The sequence below is a fragment of the Pristis pectinata genome, chromosome 9 (assembly GCF_009764475.1).
Source record: "Pristis pectinata isolate sPriPec2 chromosome 9, sPriPec2.1.pri, whole genome shotgun sequence".
NCBI lineage: Eukaryota > Metazoa > Chordata > Chondrichthyes > Rhinopristiformes > Pristidae > Pristis > Pristis pectinata.
Window position 1 is genome coordinate 76,413,114 of NC_067413.1, and position 18,539 is coordinate 76,431,652.

The following is an 18,539-nucleotide window of genomic DNA, read 5'->3' on the forward strand; positions in this document are numbered from 1 at the left end:
AGCAGTTCTTTTCCTTGACCGTTAGTTTCCACAGTACAAATTGGTGTGTGGTTTTGATCTTTAAAAGATAACTTTAAAATTACATCATATGGTACAAGACAAAAATGATTTAGCCCAGAATTTGATTATTTTTGGGTAGAAGTTTTATTTCCCAAACATCTAGATGATAATGTGGTAAATTGGATCAGCAAATTTGCTGATGATACTAAGATTGGAGGTGTTGTGGACAGCAAGGAAGGCTTTCAAAGCTTACAGAGGGATCTGGACCAACTGGAAAAATGGGCCAGAAAATGGCAGATGGAACTTAATGCAGACAAGTGTGAGGTGTTGCATTTTGGAAGGACAAATCAAGGTAGGACATACACAGTAAATGATAGGGTACTGAGGAGTGTAGAGGAGCAAAGGGATCTGGGAGTTCAGATACATAATTCCCTGAAAGTGGTGTCACAGGTAGACAGGGTTTAAAGAAGGCTTTTGGCATCCTGGCATTCATAAATCAAAGTATTGATTATAGGAGTTAGGATGTTATGGTGAGGTTGTATGAGATTTTGGTGAGGCCAAATTTGGAGTATTGTGCGCAGTTCTGTTCACCTAACTATAGGAAGGATGTCAGTAAGATTGAAAGAATGCAGAGAAGATTTACTAGAATGTTGCTGGGTCTTCAGGAGTTGAGTTACAGGGAAAGACTGAACAGGTTAGGACTTTATTCCTTGGAACGTAGAAGAATGAGGGGAAATTTGATAGAGGTTTACAAAATTATGAGGGGTATAGACAGAGTAAATGCGAGTAGGCTCTTTCCACCTAGATCAGGAGAGATAAGGATGAGAGGACATGGCTTTAGGGTGAAAGGGGAAAGGTTTAGGGGGAACATTAGGGGGAACTTCTTCACTCAGAGTGGTGGGAGTGTGGAACGAGCTGCCATCTGACATGGTAAATGCGGGCTCACTCTTAAGTTTTAAGAATAAATTGGATAGATATATGGAGAGGAGAGGTTTGGGGGATTATGGACCGAGTGCAGGTCAATGAGACTAACAGAATAAAGTTTCGGCACAGACTAGAAGGGCCAAATGGCCTGTTTTCTGTGCTGTAATGTTCTATGGTTTTATAAAGAACTTTTATTTCAGAAATTTCAACTTGTTTCTGAATAACACAACAGCATACCATCTGTTTTGGTTTTGAAAAACTAACACCTTTGCACGCCTGAGTAAAGAATGCTTGTAAAACTCACAGGACATAGGAGTATGGATTTAATAATCATTTATTTCCAGTTCAGTGGAAGAGTCAATAAACTGACTGTCTTTTTTTTACAATAGCCTTGATAAATGGATTTACAGGTCTTTCCTGATTTCTCTTCTATTGCCAGTGAGGGAAGTATATCATTGCCAGGTACGTTGGTTGAATAATCAGTGGGTGATATTAACTGTCATCTCCAGGATATGTATGTATAATGTGAAGTAACTACTAAACTTATGCAGCTAAATGTAAGAATACATGAAGGACATACTAAACTGCATTGCTGGAGTCCACCTTTTGCTCAGGTGTGCTGTTTCTTCTTTTGAACTTTTCATTTGTCTTATCTTAAACACCTTTTAGCATGAACATTCTAACTAGTAATGCAGACTCCTCATTTGCCATTCTGTAAATTACAGGACTTGTTGAACATACTGCTCAGGTGTCACATTTATTGCTTTAACACCACATCACATTAGCATAAGCATCCTTTTAGCTTGTACTTAACTATTTTAGGTATGGTCAATCATGTATTCCTTTATGGGATATAACAGGATATATTTTCCACTGACCAATATCCCTACTAACAGTGGAGTTTGAAGATAAGTCCTCCTGAATGTAAAGCACAGAGCTGCCCACCTCTGCACATATCATTATTTTAACTTGTGTGTTGGTGGGACTCACTTCTTAATAGAAGCTCTCTTAGGCATGTGTATGGGATGCAGTTAAGGGCTGTGGGCAAGAGCAGTTCACTTTCTAAGGTTTGGACAGAGGTCCCACTCAATATGGTTTCACCGTTACGACCACGTATTAAAGGCAATCGGTCTCAAGTTTAAAGTTAAAAGGATTGAAGGAATAAAATATTGAAAACATTGCTAAAGGGAGACTTGCAGCCAATCAGCACCCCAGTGTTGAGGTTTTTATTGTCTTACCTTTAGGATAATGTGTATAATGCAGCAGAGTGTGCCGCAATGTGTGTATATAGGAATTCCACTGAAACTTGTTATGATCTCCTGTTGGAATGAGTGACTTGTGGAGAATCAATGATGAAAATGCTGTAAGACCATAAAGAGATCATCAGGACAGTGTCCTAGGCCCAGCCATGTTCAGTAGCTCCAGCAATGATTTTCCTTCCATCATAAGGTCAGAGTGCAAATATTCTCTCGTGATTGCACGATGTTTAGTTCCATTCACGTTATCAAGTAGTCCCTTGGTATTGAATACAACTTGTCTCCACTCTGGTTTTGTGCTTTCTCAGGTGACTAATGAGGCTAATGTGGGAATCACAGACTGTTCCACAGATTGGGCAGATCTAGCTGACATCGTGAACACTTGGGTAGTTTGTGTCTACTCCTTCCACAACCTGCATTCTTCTCACAGCATTTTCATCATTGATTCTCCACAAGTCACTCATTCCAACAGGAGATTATAACAAGTTTCAGTGGAATTCAGTGGCTTCTATTTGCTCCAAGTGGATGCCCTCTAAGTCCTTAATACCATTCTGAAAGCTCCTGCTCCACTTTGAGTGGTAATGAGTCAGAGGTTCCCAGCAGTATGTGGAGATGTTGCACCTCCAGGAAGCTTTAAGCATATGCTTGAAGGTCTCCCAAGACAGAGCTTGGAATAGAGTGTCTGTTTCAGTAATAAGGTGATGTGGCTTGCCCAATGTAGACAACTGACTATAACTAGGGCTCAGTGTTGGGGATGTTGGCCTGGGAGAGGACTGTGACATTGTTTTGCTTATCCTTCCTGTGGATTTGAAGGATTTTGTGGAGATAATGTTGGTGATTTTCTCCAGTGCCTTGAGATGTCTGCTGCAGAGTCCAAAACCTGGGAACATACAGGAAGGCTGCCTGGTAGATCATGAGTTTTGTGCCAGGTTTGAGGTCTTGATCTTCAAGTACCATTTCTCCTCAATTGACCAAAGGCACATTGAAGGCAATGATGAATTTCATCATTAATATCTGCCTTCACCAGGAGGTGGTCCACAATTTTGCTGTGAACATTTATCATTGGCGGGTAGTGTAGCATAGTGGGAGAGGTTGGTGAAGGATCTTGTTTTGTGGATGTTAGGTGTAAGGACAATCCTCCTGTATGCTTTGGTGAATGTTGATGATGTCTTAGAGCTTAGCCTCTGACTCTGCACAAACACAATATCTTGTCATGGACTAACAAATAGGAAATATTATTTGGATTGCACAATGCCAGACAGTGACCATCTCTAATTAGAGAAAGTCTAACCATCCCTCATTAATATTTAAATGCTTTACTTGGATGAGTGAAGCTCCAATTCCAGAATACTATCTAGGAGAAACCAACAGGCTCGATTGGCTGTGCATTTACCTCCTAAACATTCACCCTCTTCACCATGTGCAGCAACAACTTCACAGGGTTCCTCCCAAAACTTTCCCAGCCACGCAGAAAGGGGCAACAGGTACATAGAAATCCTGCCATCTGCATCTTACCCTGCAAGTTGCACACCACCCTGACTTGCAGGTACATCACCGCTCCATCATGTCGCTGGGCCTAAATCCTGGAGCTTCTCACTCAACAGCACTGTGGAAGTAACTTTATCAGACAAACCGGGAGAAGATGGCTCACCACCGCTTTTTCACGAGCAGTGAGTAGTGGGAAATAAATGCTGGAATTGTCAATGATGTCCACAGCCCATAAATGAAAACAAATCTATGACATCATATGAAGATGTCGAAAGAACCTGCAGTAAGTACATGTGCAGAATATCAGAATTCGCTTCTTGTTCCTAGTTATAGCATCATATTACTCACTCAAAGCAGGAAGGGAGGGAAACAATTTTTTCCCTAAAAATATACTTAACTCTTAAAATATACAGTTATACAAGTCATTGCATTGCCTTCATTCACTGAACCAAGCATATATTTACATTTGCTTATGTCAATGTTGCATCACTTTTTCAATCCCAAGCATTCTATCAGCGATTATTGCACAGGACTCAGCCCCTCGGTGTCCAGTAGCAGGAGGACCCTACACTGCAGTCTTCCTCAATGGATCCTATGTGGTGGCTGCACCAACCTTCAATGCATCCCTCAGCATGCAGGCTGGCACATTTGGAGTGTGCCAGTCTGCTCTGTTTGGTTGCAGACAGACAGCTCCTTGGACTGGAAGACCATCAAGTTTCAGGCAGACCAAAGTGTGCTTTTTGCCACGTTGATGATCTTCCGGCAGCAGTCACATTTGTCTCAGTATGTGTTCCTGAGAGCAATCGATAGCACACAAAGGAAACTTTTAGTTCACGTGATTGTCAGGTCTTCACCTGAAACAATAAGCACTGTACAACAATGTTGCAATAATCACCAAGTGATAGATCCTTAAGGTAATAGCGACCCACAAATCTTAAAGTACAGTTACCTCAGTAGTTAGTGTTACAATCGAATAAACCATATGGTTGCCTGAGGAAACGCATTGGCAAGTGTACATGGGTCATGAACACTTCTCACACTTCTATTGTGTGTCAGAGCTTTTTCCTCTGCTCTCACACACAATATTAAGTCTGTCTGACCATTTTTAGTAGCACAGAAGGAAGCCTTTTGGCCCATTGGGTTTGTGCCAGCTCCTGCAGAACAATTCTGTCAGACCCACTCCTTCCCCTCAAAACACCTTCCCTCAGGTGCTTATCCAGTTTATTTCTGAACACCTTAAATGACTCTATTTCCACCACCCCTACAGGTCAAAAACACTTTCCTCACACCTTTTCCTCACACACTCCCTGAATCTTCTGCCCATTACTCTGAATCAGCATTCCAGTCCTTGATCCATCCGCCAATGGTATCCGCTTGTTTCTATTTATCCTATCAATTGGATTAGGGGGCTTGAGTTATAAGGAGAGATTGATAGGCTGTGTTTGTTTTCCCAAGAGCAAAGGGGGCTGAGAGGTGACATGATAGAGATGTATAAAATTATGAGAGGCATAGATAGGGTAAATAGTCAGCGCCTGCTTCTCATGACAGAGCATAGGTTTAAGGTGAGAGGGAGGAGGGTTAAAGGGGAGCTGAAGGGGTACATTTTTCACATAAAGACCAGTTGGTAGCTGCTGGAAGAGGTGTTAGAGACAGGAATAGTAACAACATTAAAGAGGCACCTGGACAGGTACTTGAATGATCAGGGCATAGAGGGATATGAATTAATGCAGGCAAATGTGATTAGTATAGATAGGTATAATGGTCAGCAGAGATGTGGTGGGCCGAAAGGACTTTTTCTATACTGTACAACTATTTGACTTTAACTCTGAAAGCTATTATGGCCTTGTACACCTCTAGCAAGTATTCCTTTAACCTTCTTTGATCCAAAGAGAATAATAACAGTTTCTCCAGTCAAACCTTGAAGCTGCTGTTTCTCTCCCCCAGAACCATTCCAGTAAATCTTTTCTGTATCCTCTCTAGGATCTTCCCATCATTCCCACAGTGTAGTGGCCAGAACTAGATGCAATTTTTCAGCTACGACCTAGACAATGTTTTATAAAGGTCCAATGTAACCTCTAGTCTTCTGTACTCTCTAAATCTTTTTATAAAACCCAAGATCCCATTTCCTTTGTTAAAAGCTGTCCTTTCACATCCTGCCACTTTCAAAGATTTGTGCATTTAACTTAAAAGTAAAAAAAACAATTAAAAGCAGTAAAGCAACTCAATGAATTAAAAAAAAATTAAATTACCTTATATACTTATCCTCACTTGCTCTGCATTCGGTGCCGTTGTGCCCGGTCTAACCTAGCACAGGTTCAGCAGGCAGGTTTACAATAGGTTTATGCTCTGGTGCTGGGGTACACTGGGAGTCCAACATCAAAGAGCAGCAGGGAAATCACTGGCAGAGCTCGACTTACATGCTCTGATTATTATGGGGAGGGTAAATGCTGGTAGCTCAATAGAACAGAATGTTGGATTCTTATGCCTTTAAGTTACCCCACTTTAACTACAGGGGTTCCTCTCTATACGTCAGAGATAAGGACTAGAAAGTTGCAACATATAGTGTCAAGAAGTAGAGCGTGGTATTTTCACCCATAGGAATACATGTAAATATATAAAGTTAGGGACAAGAAGAGCTCTAAAGTCACCTAAAAGACTTATAAAAACAAGGGATGGAGACCAAGTCTATAAGTTGTTTTCTACTTTATACTCGCAAATGTTGTAACTTTTTTAAAATCTTAATAAATAATGTTATATTACCTTGAGGACCAGATGGTCTGTGTTTGTTTGGCTTGACTGGAGAAGTATGTTGGGGAGAGGATTATGTGAAGGAAGGAGGTGAAGCTGGGGATGAAGGTTCATTGACTTCCAGCTCATCATCCACATGGGCAGAAATGTTAGAAGCAGGAAGTGCTGGTCAGACAGCATCTACCTCCTTCTACTTGCAATCCCTCCCTGCAATTAACAACCCTACCACCACCCTCACTTGATGGCCACAGGGTCCTGGTTGTGGCTGTCAGCATGGCTGCTGTTGTGTTATTTTTCTCGTTTGCTGCTTTTCTCTCAATATTTCTTGGTAGCAAACTGTAGAATTCCTAATGCTCCTGATGACCATTGTTGAGCAGTCACAAAGACTGTCACACCTTTGCATGGTGTCACAGCATTCTTGACATAATAAACCATTTCCTGAAGATTTGGAATTGTGAAGACATTTTTCAATTCAGAATCCTCTTCTTCATCACTATCTGATGTTTCTCCTTCGTGGAGTGTTTGTCTGTTCAATCCTGCCAGATCTTCATTAGTGAGATGCAAACCGTGTGTCTCCAATGACCCATGAACATCATTCTCTTCAACTTCATTGAAGCCTGCTTCCCTTGCCAGTTGTACAACGCTTTCTTGAACTGTGGCTGAATGAGAATCAACTTTGTTGAAGCCAGTTAAATAATGCATCAGTGTAAACTTTTTTTCCAGCAACCATTCACTAGCCAACTAGATAAGATAAAATAAGATAAGATATCTTTATTAGTCACATGTACATCGAAACACACAGTGAAATGCATCTTTTGCGCAGAGTGTTCTGGGGGCAGCCCACAAGTGTTGCCACGCTTCCGGTGCCAACATAGCATGCCCACAACTTCCTAACCCATACATCTTTGGAATGTGGGAGGAAACTGGAGCACCTGGAGGAAACCCACGCAGACACGGGGAGAATGTACCAACTCTTTACAGACAGCGGCCAGAATTGAACCTGGGTCGCTGGTGCTATAATAGCGTTATGCTAACCACCACACTACCTAGAGACTTCATCTCAGGAATAACCAAGCAACGTAACAGTTTTGTAAATGTTGAACTGTTTCCAAAATTCCTGGACTGCAGGTTTTCGGGAACAATCTGTGTCCATACTTAACACAGAATGCCCTTCTTGAATAATATGCCTTGAATGTGGCAATAACACCCTGGTCCATAGGTTTCAAAAGAGATGTTGTCTATAGTGGCATAAAAGTAGTTTTTACTTTGGGACCAAGGTTTCAAAATCAACATCATGGGATGTAGAATTGTTTAATATGAGAAGAATCTTGAAGGTTAAATTATTGTAATTTCCAGCACAAAATAATCCACAAATCACTCATGGAAATTTGTTTCATTACCCAAGCCTTTGGATGGGATCTCCAAGTTACAGGATTACAGGAAGATGAGATTTCACAACGTCCACAGATTCTCACTCCAATACACAACCAGCTGCTTCAGTTTTTTATCACCATTAGTGTTGCCTCCCAGCATGTGAGTTAACCTATCCTTCAAAGCTTTAAAACCAGGAGTACTTTTCTCTCTCATGAAAATATGTGCAAAAAGGTATACGTTTCTGATATTCATCAATATTGAAAACTTTTCTTGGATTGTAGCTGCCACTTGCTATGATGTTTTAAAGTTAATCGGGAAACATCTCATCAGCATCCACATCGACACTGGAGGACTTGCCCAGAATTTTCATTTTCTTTAATGAATATCTAGTTTCGAGTCAGTAGATTCAACCATGGGAAACCTTAAAGTCATTCTTTTTCTTCACTTCTTTCTCTCCTCACTCCTTCAATAGGTCTTTATGTAGGCTTTCTCCTGAATATGGGCTAAGTTGTGTTTTGGTTGTTGAAATCCTCAGATCCACACTGCAAGCATATGTTCCATTTTGTCCATCATCACACTTCTTTGTCTTGTTATTTTCACTTCAGAATGTTTTAATGCAAAATTATCACTATCTTGTATCTTATCAGCCTTCTTCACTGTGGAATGCAGTCATTGGGGGCATGTTCAATGCATGGCTTTCACTTATCGGATATTTGCCTCTCTTATGGCAATTTATAAATAGGATTTTAATATCCAATGAATGACTCACATGCTGTTTCTTGGGTTTATCTGCTTTTCCTTTACCTCTTGCACTAAAATAACTTGCCAACCATTGTTGCAATACAAGGAATACATTTATATAAGGTGAGTGAAACACACAATGAATGAATGTGTGTGAGCACTTCAATAGTCAACATTTGAGAGATATAAAGGTTGGTTCTCTACCCAAGATGGTGCCTGTTCTGATTTCCATTTGAACTGAAACATTAGTTCCATGTTGGGGCCCTTTAAAAAGGAATGGATAAATTTTTGAAGGAAAATAATTTTGAAGAGAAATGGCTATGATTGGATTGTTTTCTCAAAGGAGAAGCAGAGCAGTGAAGAGTTTGGTGATATTCTACAGACTAGAAATTCTTTTAGAAAAGTCTAACAAAGATGAAAATTAGCTTAATACAGGGTAGAGCAATTTTGCATGTTTCTGGGTGTATGAGCATCTGTCAGGAAATTCTTCTTATTTTCCCACTAGGTTTTTCATATGTTTCAGTATCTTTTTACTGGCATAAAGCTACCCTAAATACTATCAAAAGTAAAGCAACATTGTAAATTCATCTGCAATGTGATTTTCAACATCACTGGTCTGGAAAACAATAGTTGTTAACCACTCACAGAGTAACCTTGAGATGGTGCTATTTAAAGGACCGACAGACATACAGCATTCTTTATTGTCAATGAGGTCTGTGACCTTCTACAACATTAAATATAAACTGAGACATGTGTCTGGAAAATTTTACCGGTGGAGATCAATGCTATGCTCTCAGATCCCTAGCCTCAGGATTATTCCAGGTTCCTGCTGCTGATTTCTTCCAACTCTTACAGTTTGCTTCTCACTGCTACTTAGCTGTTAGCCAAAACCATACTCATGGAGAAAAGAGTTCATTTACTTATCCTTCAGACCACAAGAGCATGTTGATTGACAGGAACAGTTTCCTGCATTGTAGGCTTCCACAGGCATTGATGAACATTGTTATGAAGACCTCCCTGGCAAATCTTTGCCAGTCACGCCAGGTTCTAGTTCTGGAGGATGTCCATGGCCCCCATGTACAAATGATATGGCTTTATGGGCACTGTTATTTATCAGCCTGCCCAGGATCCGTTGGGAGCATTCTCCCACTCTCCTCCCATTATAACCATTTCTATTCATTTAGTAGCATCACTTTCCTGTGGCTGGAAGAGTGTTGTTCTTATAAGGGTATGCTCCTCTAAGAGCTGGCCGCAAAGATTCTGTTAGCTGAGTTAAATGATGACGACTCCAAGGACTTATAATAATAGTCAATGGGGAACACCTCAATGAAATGACAGCATCAGTTTCAGCACAATGTTACACAGGAGAGTTGACAATTCTCTGCTATGAATCTTGATATTGAAGTTTTCTCTCTCTATGTTGCTTTTACAAACAGTTTTAATGTGACCCATGACACTGCTTTAACACCAAAAAAGTGTGGTGTAATTACTAGAATTATGATTCTATTCTCCCTATCCACCTCCCTGTTTTAGCGCGTTATCTCCCTTACATCTTGGGCTGCTTAGCAAAAGGAAAATTACGGTTGACAAGCAACCTTTTCTTAATTGTCTAAACTTTGACCAGGGGATGGGGGAGGCAATGTGTTCCAAAGGAAGTGAGAATATTTAAGTTCTTAGACTGAAGATTTGGGCTCTTCTTTTACATTTTTTCCCCTCAGTTTCTGTCCTGAAATTTGCTGCATATTTCTTGCTTAGAACAGTTCTTGAAGAAGTTATGTCCATTCTGCTCTGCCTGATCTTCCAATAGCAGCTACTTGCTTTCTGAGAGGTACATGAATATGCTAATACATGTATGGTCATAGATAGTATACTATACTAATCTTGGCTATTAATTCTCTTATAATGCATATGATCATTGTTTAATTAATTAACACAAGCTATTACTTTCTTTTAGCTTATTAATATTCACCTAAATACACAGCCAATGACATCCTTATAGCACGCAAGGGACCTCTCTGCTGCATGTAGAACATGTCATTATGCTTGTTCAATGCATAATGCATTAATCTTTATTTATTATAACTTTGCACTGACATTGGTGCCAGCTCAACGGCATTGATTTAATCCTTTTGTGTCTTGCTGGTACTGAAATCTATTCCATTTATCTTCAGTAGTTGTGTTGAAATTAACTTTGGATTCCACCTGTACAGCCTGTTCAGGCCCTGGCTGTAATCTGGCAATGAAACTAATGGAGACTTATTTGCTGTTGTAAAGCATTAACTGCAACTTTACAACAGACATGTGTCCAAAGGCTGGTCCAGTGATTACCATTTGCGCTCCTGTCAACAGAAGATGCTCTTGGTGGGCTCCAGATTTTGTGTAAAACCATGTTCAGGATTTGTGCTGGACTGCTGCATGCTCCTTGTCATTGCCTGCAGGTGTTCTGGCAGGCCTGACAATTCACCAGGTATCTCATTCTGTACACCCATCAGGCTTCTGCTGTAAGTGACACTGAGGCCCTCATCTCTACTGGCTACAGCAGAACTCATATCAGGTCCTGCCCTCCAGGAACTGAAACCTGCACTATCCTTTCCCCTACCTTTGCTGATGCCCAATGGTTCACCATGTGTGTATGATATACCTCTGAGCTAGTTTGTAAAGTACACAGAATGTTAGTATCTGAGCAGATGAATGGAAGTGTTGGAACGAGTGATGGTGTGACTTTAACTTTATTCCCTTTTCAATTTCCTGTCACTGTGAGACCAGCTGGCAGTTTGTGGCTGTCTGAAAGGCGAAAGAAAACAATGAGTGCATGGTGGTGAGGGGAGCAGCTAAAATTGGGCATGCATGTTTACACCACCTGCAGCTTGCAAATTGGAAGAGACAGTGGGATGAGCCGGGGGCGGGGGAGCATAGGCCCTGAGATGGAAGATCCAGTATGGGAATAAGATCAGCTTCTATGCTTTCTGTTCTGAATTCTGTGATGTCCAGGCCAAAAGGAATAATACAAAGGCACTCTCATGTCCCCAAGCATTGGCATCGACATCGATGGGAGTCTGACTCAGAGGTGTTCATCCATAATCCATGGACAGTAGCTTCACACCATTGACTCCTCAACCAAGTACCTACCTCAAATGGCTGATCCAGCAGTTCCTGTCATATTGAGCAGGATTACTGTTCAGCAACATCTCCTCCAGGTGGGCTAAGATGGTATGTCACCGTTGTCCCTTGCCTCTGTTTATGGAGCGCCTTGTCCAGCAACCAAGAGGGAAACGTCTCAATGAGTGCAACCTATCGGGTGATGTGCTTGACATGGTTGAGTAGTTGGCATTGTGTACAAGCCTTGCAATGTGTAGATGAGATTGCAGTCCCAGCGGCGGTCCCTCAGAATCGAGGGATGATGATCATCAGGCTTGGGGAGTCTTCGGGTGACTGAGGAGTCTGATCCTGGATGCACACATTCTTCAGCAGTGGGGGTACATTATTGCTGGGGGTGGGATTTGCAGCCGCATTTGGTCATCTTCTCCTTCTTGCACTGCTGTTTTTCTGCCACAGCATTGAGTCATTGGGCCTTGAAATGGCATTTGCCTTGATAAATCAGGTGGCGCCATGTCAAGCAGTTAGCAGCTTGTTCCTCTCAGTCATTGCTGTCAGGCTTGAGGGCGACCTTGGGTGTGTCTTTGAATCACTTTCTCTGGCTGGAATGTGGTGTGGGGGTTTGCTTCTTGAGCATCCAGACAGAGCAACCTTTCCATTGGAGCTTATTCCTTGATAGCAAGCCTTCCGGGCTGGCGGAAGCAGCTTCATGGAGGATGCTCTCGTTGGTCTGGTGTTCCTCCTATTTGACCCCCTGGATCTGACACAAGCATCGCTGGCAGAAACCCAAGGGTGTTAATATGGTGTTGATGGATGGTTCAGGGTTGGCTGCAGTGGAGGAGAGTAGTCAGCAGGACAGCCCTAAAAACCAGGACTTGGTCAACTTCCAAATGTTTGTGTTTTCAAAGGCACAGCTGTCACAGCTGTCACAGCTTGGAAGAAGCAGCACTGGCTTAATTAACGAGGAAATGGACTTCCTCATGGATGGTGGGCTGTCAGAAGAGTTGACTGCTGACATACAGTAAGGGCTCCACATAATCCAATGCCACCCAATGGATGGGGCCCAGGATGTTCAGCTGGGTTGGGGAAGGTCGGTGAAACCCTGTTGTCTTGGTGACATTCAATGACAGGCCATGTTTCTTATACAAAGCACTGAAGAGATCTAACGTCACTCGCAGGTACTGTGCAGACTGAGCCATCATGAACCGGCCTTCTGCAGACTAAAGATCACGGACATCTTTGGGGATTAGTTTTATTTCAGCTGGGAAGTGACCAAGGTTAAACGATTTCCCGCCCAGTTGATACTGGGTGGTGGTGAATTGACTTGGCTGAGATGGACGATGACAGTCAGGTACATGGTGAACAAGGGGGGACTGATCACACAGCCTTGCTCGACCCCAGTCTGGATACAGAAGACATCATTCTCTCATCATTGGTGATCATATCATCGTGCAAAAGTCTCAGCACGGTGACAAGCTTCAGCTGTCACCAGACGATAATCCATAGAGCCTCACATTTTAAGGAATTGATTTCCTTGGTCAGGTCAATGAACAGTTCTTAATTTTGATTCTAACTATTCTGAGATCTGCCTGGCATAGAAGATCATGTCCATAGTGCCCCAGAGTGAATGGAATCCACACCGTGTTTCCAAGAGGATCTTCTCAGCAACAGGACAAAAGTCATTGAGAAAGATATAGGCCAGAGTCTTATCCACAATAGACAGGCAGGTAATCCCCCTGCAGATTTGTTCCCCTTCCCATATATCGTCATGGTGTTCAGGTTCTTGAGGTCACTGGGAATATCTTCTTCTTCCAGAGACAGAAAATGAACATGAGTTAGAACCCACCAGCATGGGAGGTATACCAGTCACAAGCTTTATTGGTTTCATCTGCTGGATGACCTACTTGAGCTCTCCAATGGTTGATGGGACACCAATGAAATCCTCCACAGGGTTTTGTTGATGGTGTGAAGGGCCTTCTTTGATAGGATGGACTCATGGTTGAGGATAAGTTTGAAATGCTCCTTTGAACATGGTTGAATAATGTCATCTCTCCTGAGAAACAATGAGCTATCCTGTGATTAGAGGGGGTTTTGTTCAATGGAACGTGTTCCATAGAGTGTCCCAGCAGCCTGAGAGAAGTTATGCAGGTCGTGTTGGTCTGTGTAGCCCTGGACTTCTTCTCCACCCATCAGTTGCTTTTAATGTTCTTCTCTGGATCTCGACCCTCAGATGATGGTGTACTGCTGCCTCTAAGTGGGTGCATGGACAGCTTTGCCAGTCAATGAAGGATGCTCACTTCTGCTTAAGGGGATCAGGAATCTGAGTGTCATTGATTTTGAAGCAATCCTGGTCCTGTCACAATGAGAACCCAATGGTCTGGGTGCAGACCTCCTGAAAAGCTGATTTGAGTTGTTCCCAGTGGGCCTGGATGAAGGTGTCATCAGAGTCACAAGGGTTCTGTCCAACTGGGCCTGAAACCTGCCCCTTTGTCCCAGATCTTTTAGGGTTTCAATGTTTTGATAACATGGGACTATCATTTTGGTGCCAGGCAGATGTTCATCACTAAGTGTACAGTTGATGGTTCTTCCAGCAGTCTTCAGATCACCTCACGGCCATCATGATGACATGGGTCAGTGTTTAGCAGTGCCCCAGATGTCTCTTGGCAAAAAACTGTGTTCAGCACAACCCACCATGTTGCATGTGCTTAGTCAAGAGCAGGATGACATTAACATTGGCCTTCCCCATCCCATTCTTATTAATAATTCCATTCCAGACTTTGTTGTCACTTCCAAACTGGGTATTGAAATTGTCCGGGGAATGACCTTGTCCCTGGAGGAGAAGGCAAAGACTCTGTCAAGATCAGAGTTGAATCATGCCCTGACCCCATCAACAGAAATTGATGTACCGATGACGGTGGTACATTGGCTTCACCTAAGGTGTGAGTGGAGGTGTATCCTCACTGAACTCCCAGCAATTCAGCTTTTTCTGACAGCAGGGATGTTGATGTTGTGCCTCGCCCGCTCCTGAAACACGAAACTCCTCGTCTCTCTCGATAATCCTTCTTTTGGTTGTCAGCTAACATTCTTGCATTCCAGGTTCTGAAGTTTAGCTTATTCATGTTTGGACTGCACCAGTGATGACCCTGCTGGGTGTAGTTTCCCAGCCAAGAGAGCTGAGGCAGCCTATCCTTGAAGCATCTTTTCTAGCCCTCTCTCCATTCAGGATGAGCAGCGAGTATCCTGTAGAGGGCTGATCAGTCGCAGATGCAGCTGGCAAAGGACATTCCTGCCCTAACATGGCTGCCTGCTGGCCATGATATGCATATTATTGGCTAGGCAAGTTATCACGGCCCTGACCCCTTCTCCAATCTTCTATTGCCACAGGGCGTTTGAATCTGTGATGAGCCTGTGCTTGTCTTGTCATTTCAGTGCATTTGGGTCCATGGAGGTTGGTTGGTGGCTGGGCGCAGTGTCCTGGTGGATTGTGACAACCGGGGCCACTTTTTCCATCTTCACAGCTGCGGGGACCTCAGCATTTCTCTGCCTGTTTCACCGTTGAGAACCTTTTGGATCATTCATTGCCTGGGACTGACGGGAGCATAAGTTGCAGAAGGGGTCTCTGGAACGATGACCCTTTCTGCAGGCGATGACCCCCGGAGCGGGATTAGTGTGTGAAGCTGAGGAGAACCTATGCTTGTTAGGTTGATTGAAGGAGATTTTGAGTCATTGAGTGATGAGTGGGTAATGCAAGAAACAGAATATAAGGTAGAGTGAGCAGGATGTGGTACTTGATGCTGCACTCTCTGACCTTGATAGTGTGTGCGAGGTCATTGACCTTCCTTAGCACTGGCCCTGAGCCATGGGGATTGACACCTGGCTTTGGCTGCCACAGCTGCCTACTCCCACTGCTTTCAGTGGGTCTCCTGGCCCCCAGCAGATGCAGGACGTCTCTCCTACTCTCCATCTCTTACACCATCAGTGCCACTTTCCCCTATAATGCCATTACTGAATGTCTCCCACATAAGTTTCATCCCCAGAAGCATTGCAGGCACAATGCATTTGAGCTGCAGGTTGTGTTTAAGCAGTGCCAGGCAGCATTAAGTCACTCATGAATCTGGCCCTTCTGTTGAAGTGATAGACTACACACTAAAATCAACAAAGTCAGTGCACTGCCCACACAGGCTAATCCCACATCATGATCTTCACATCTTTCTCTGGGGGCTTCCCAGTTTAGCTTCCCAGCAGTTAGCAGCAGTATTTGTATTTCACTCTACAGTGACTTCACATTTTAGATTTAAGGAGCAGTGGGCAATCTTGATAAAGATAACCTTTTAAAATGTTTTCAGGTTCCGGCACACTTACATCAGCAGTCATTCGCAGGCCAGTACAATTTCTTCCTCACCTCCTGGATGTATATGGCCAACCCTTTCAAGCTGCTCTTTATTGCAAACTGGTTTTTCCATCCAAGGAACCTGAAACTCCAGCTGCTGAATGGACCCACTCTGCCTCCAACCATTTTGGTAGCATCAAAGGTTGTGCAATTAGAAACTGGCAACTGGCAGTGGTGGAAGTGCTGCTAACGAGTGACAAAATGCTCTACACCACTCCTAAAATTCAGTGCCGCAGACGTCAATGGAACCGAGTTTTAGAGGCAGCACAGGACACTTTTTGTTCTCAGTTCTCCTGGGTCTGAGGTGGCTGTTATGTGCCCTGTGGACTCTGTCATGAACAGACCAGGAGGTGGAGAATGGGCAAGAGGATAGCTTGGGAAGTGTTGTAGTGTTTTCGCTGGACTTCTGTGTGCTCCCAACAAAGAGACATGAGATGCGAGGTGTCTTACTGGTTGCTGAGTGGCCCAGAGATTCCCAGGTGCCAGTGAGAAGAGTTTGAGAAGGATATCCTTGAAGGATTTCCTCTATCTACCTGGTAATCTCATGCTGGAGCTTGGAGTAGAGTGTCTGTTTTGGGAGTCTGGTATTAGGTGTGGCCTGTCCAGCAGAGCCAGCTGAGTATAAGCAGGACCTCAATGTGGAAATGTTGACATGTAAGAAGATCCGAGTGTTGGTTCATTTATCCTGCCAGTGGATTGAGAGGGTTTTGCAGAATTGGCTTTGATGGTGTCTTTCAGTGCTTTGAGGTGCCCACTGAAGGTGGTCCATGTCTTTGAGACATTAACGAAGGTAGGATAATTGCTGCCTGAAGGAGCCATGAGCCTTGACCAAAGGTGAATCTCTAGGCAATTGATCTTTAAGGGGATGGTAGGTGAAGGAAATTCTGTCTAACAATCTCAGCATTTAATGATCTGGGGATATGCTAAGGCTGGTGTGCATTAGTAAAACAGTTAATGATCTAACCCTGCTTAATTTGATGAGGTCAGTTTCTCAGTGTAGAGGCACCACTGAGATCACATTATAAGCCCCAATTCTATTGAAGAGACTGCATTTCAAAACGTAATTTCCTACTAATTTGCTTTTCTATGGTTTTGTAAACTTTTATTCCTTACATATGAATGCAGCATTAAAACATTTCTCCATTTAAACTGCATCCAGTCACAGTGTTATCTCTGAACAAGTGAGAGGGCTGAGACATCTGCTTCTAAGTGTTGCTAATAAGTTTATTTTTATTTCAAATTTCAGGAGAGCAACTATATTGGATAAACAGATTGAAATCGAAATGTGAAAATCATGGGCATTGCAGCTTTAAAAAGAAGACATTTGTTGCACAGTCAAACACTGGAAACCATGGAGACTAACAGACTGAAGTGACTTGAAAAGCCCAGTGGGAGCTTGACAGTGACAAATGAATCATTAACAATACCTACAATAACCGAAAAAGAGTCAGTAGATCCATATGGGAGCTAGACACAGCATGCCTCATCAGCCTCTCAACAATTTCCCCACAACTGATGTCCAGATATTCTCTGACAGCCATTTTTCATGTCTGTCCCCTTTTAGTTGCCTCACTGCACTTCCTCCTTCAGCCAGAAAGCCAGGATGGTTGTAAGCGTGACTTTCTCCACAGCTGCCATCAATAAAGCTTTTTAATTGACCAACAAGAAATACACTCTTAAGGTCAGTAGCAGAAATGGGCAGTTTTTCTTTCTGGTTGACATCTGTGCAGCGGCTGTTGCTGCTGAGTGACCCATCCAATGGCCTTGATGAAAGTTATGAAACTCACTAAAACAGGGTTATTGACTCTGAGTATCAGTTTAATTTGGGAATTGAACTTTAGCCTTCTGGAAGGGAATCTAACGCTTTGCCATTGGACCAACTAATAGTTTGGTAAATGGAGTCCTGATAAAACAAATATAGTCTGGAAATGAAATGTACAATAGCAACGAATAGGCAGAAGTTACAGCAAATATTTATTCTGGGTTAAGGATTTCTAGCTTGCTCCCTTTGCAATTAAAACTTTAATTTCTGAGATTTTTAGTTTCATGGTAAAACGGCTACTGGAGCTGAGATTTCATTTAACTTAATTTTATGACTACCAGAAGGTTGTTTTACTGGTATGATTATTTATTATTTCTGAATATCTCCTGATCAGCAGAATAAAAACATTTCTTGGTTGTTGATATCTTTATTTATTCCATCCTTACATTAAAACAAAAATCAACAATAAAAATCACAATAATTCCAAGGGACACAAAACTGGCTAATGTATCCATTTTATGAAGATAGGACAGTTGAAATAAGGCCCAGTTTTGGTGACAACTCTCTTGTTGCCGCACTACCCTTGAAAAATGTCTGAACCCATATTGCATTATGTTATTAATCAGGCGTCCAAAAGCACATGGATGCTGCCTGACTCATTGAGTATTTCTAAGGTTTGTTTTATTTCATTAATTAAGTGTCCTTGACAGTCACTCAGAACAGGGGATGACTCCTGTAACTCAGTGAATCGGTCTGTGAT

General features: G+C 42.6%; 1 long non-coding RNA gene across 1 annotated transcript in view; it reads left to right on the forward strand.

Annotated features, from left to right (window-relative positions):
- The window catches only part of LOC127574539 (uncharacterized), a 104,073-nt gene extending 85,872 nt beyond the window's left edge, over window positions 1-18,201 (forward strand). The window contains exon 2 of the long non-coding RNA XR_007956918.1: window positions 17,264-18,201. This is a non-coding gene — a long non-coding RNA (uncharacterized LOC127574539). The remainder of the gene's footprint in view (window positions 1-17,263) is intronic.
- The last annotated feature ends 338 nt before the right edge of the window (window positions 18,202-18,539 follow it).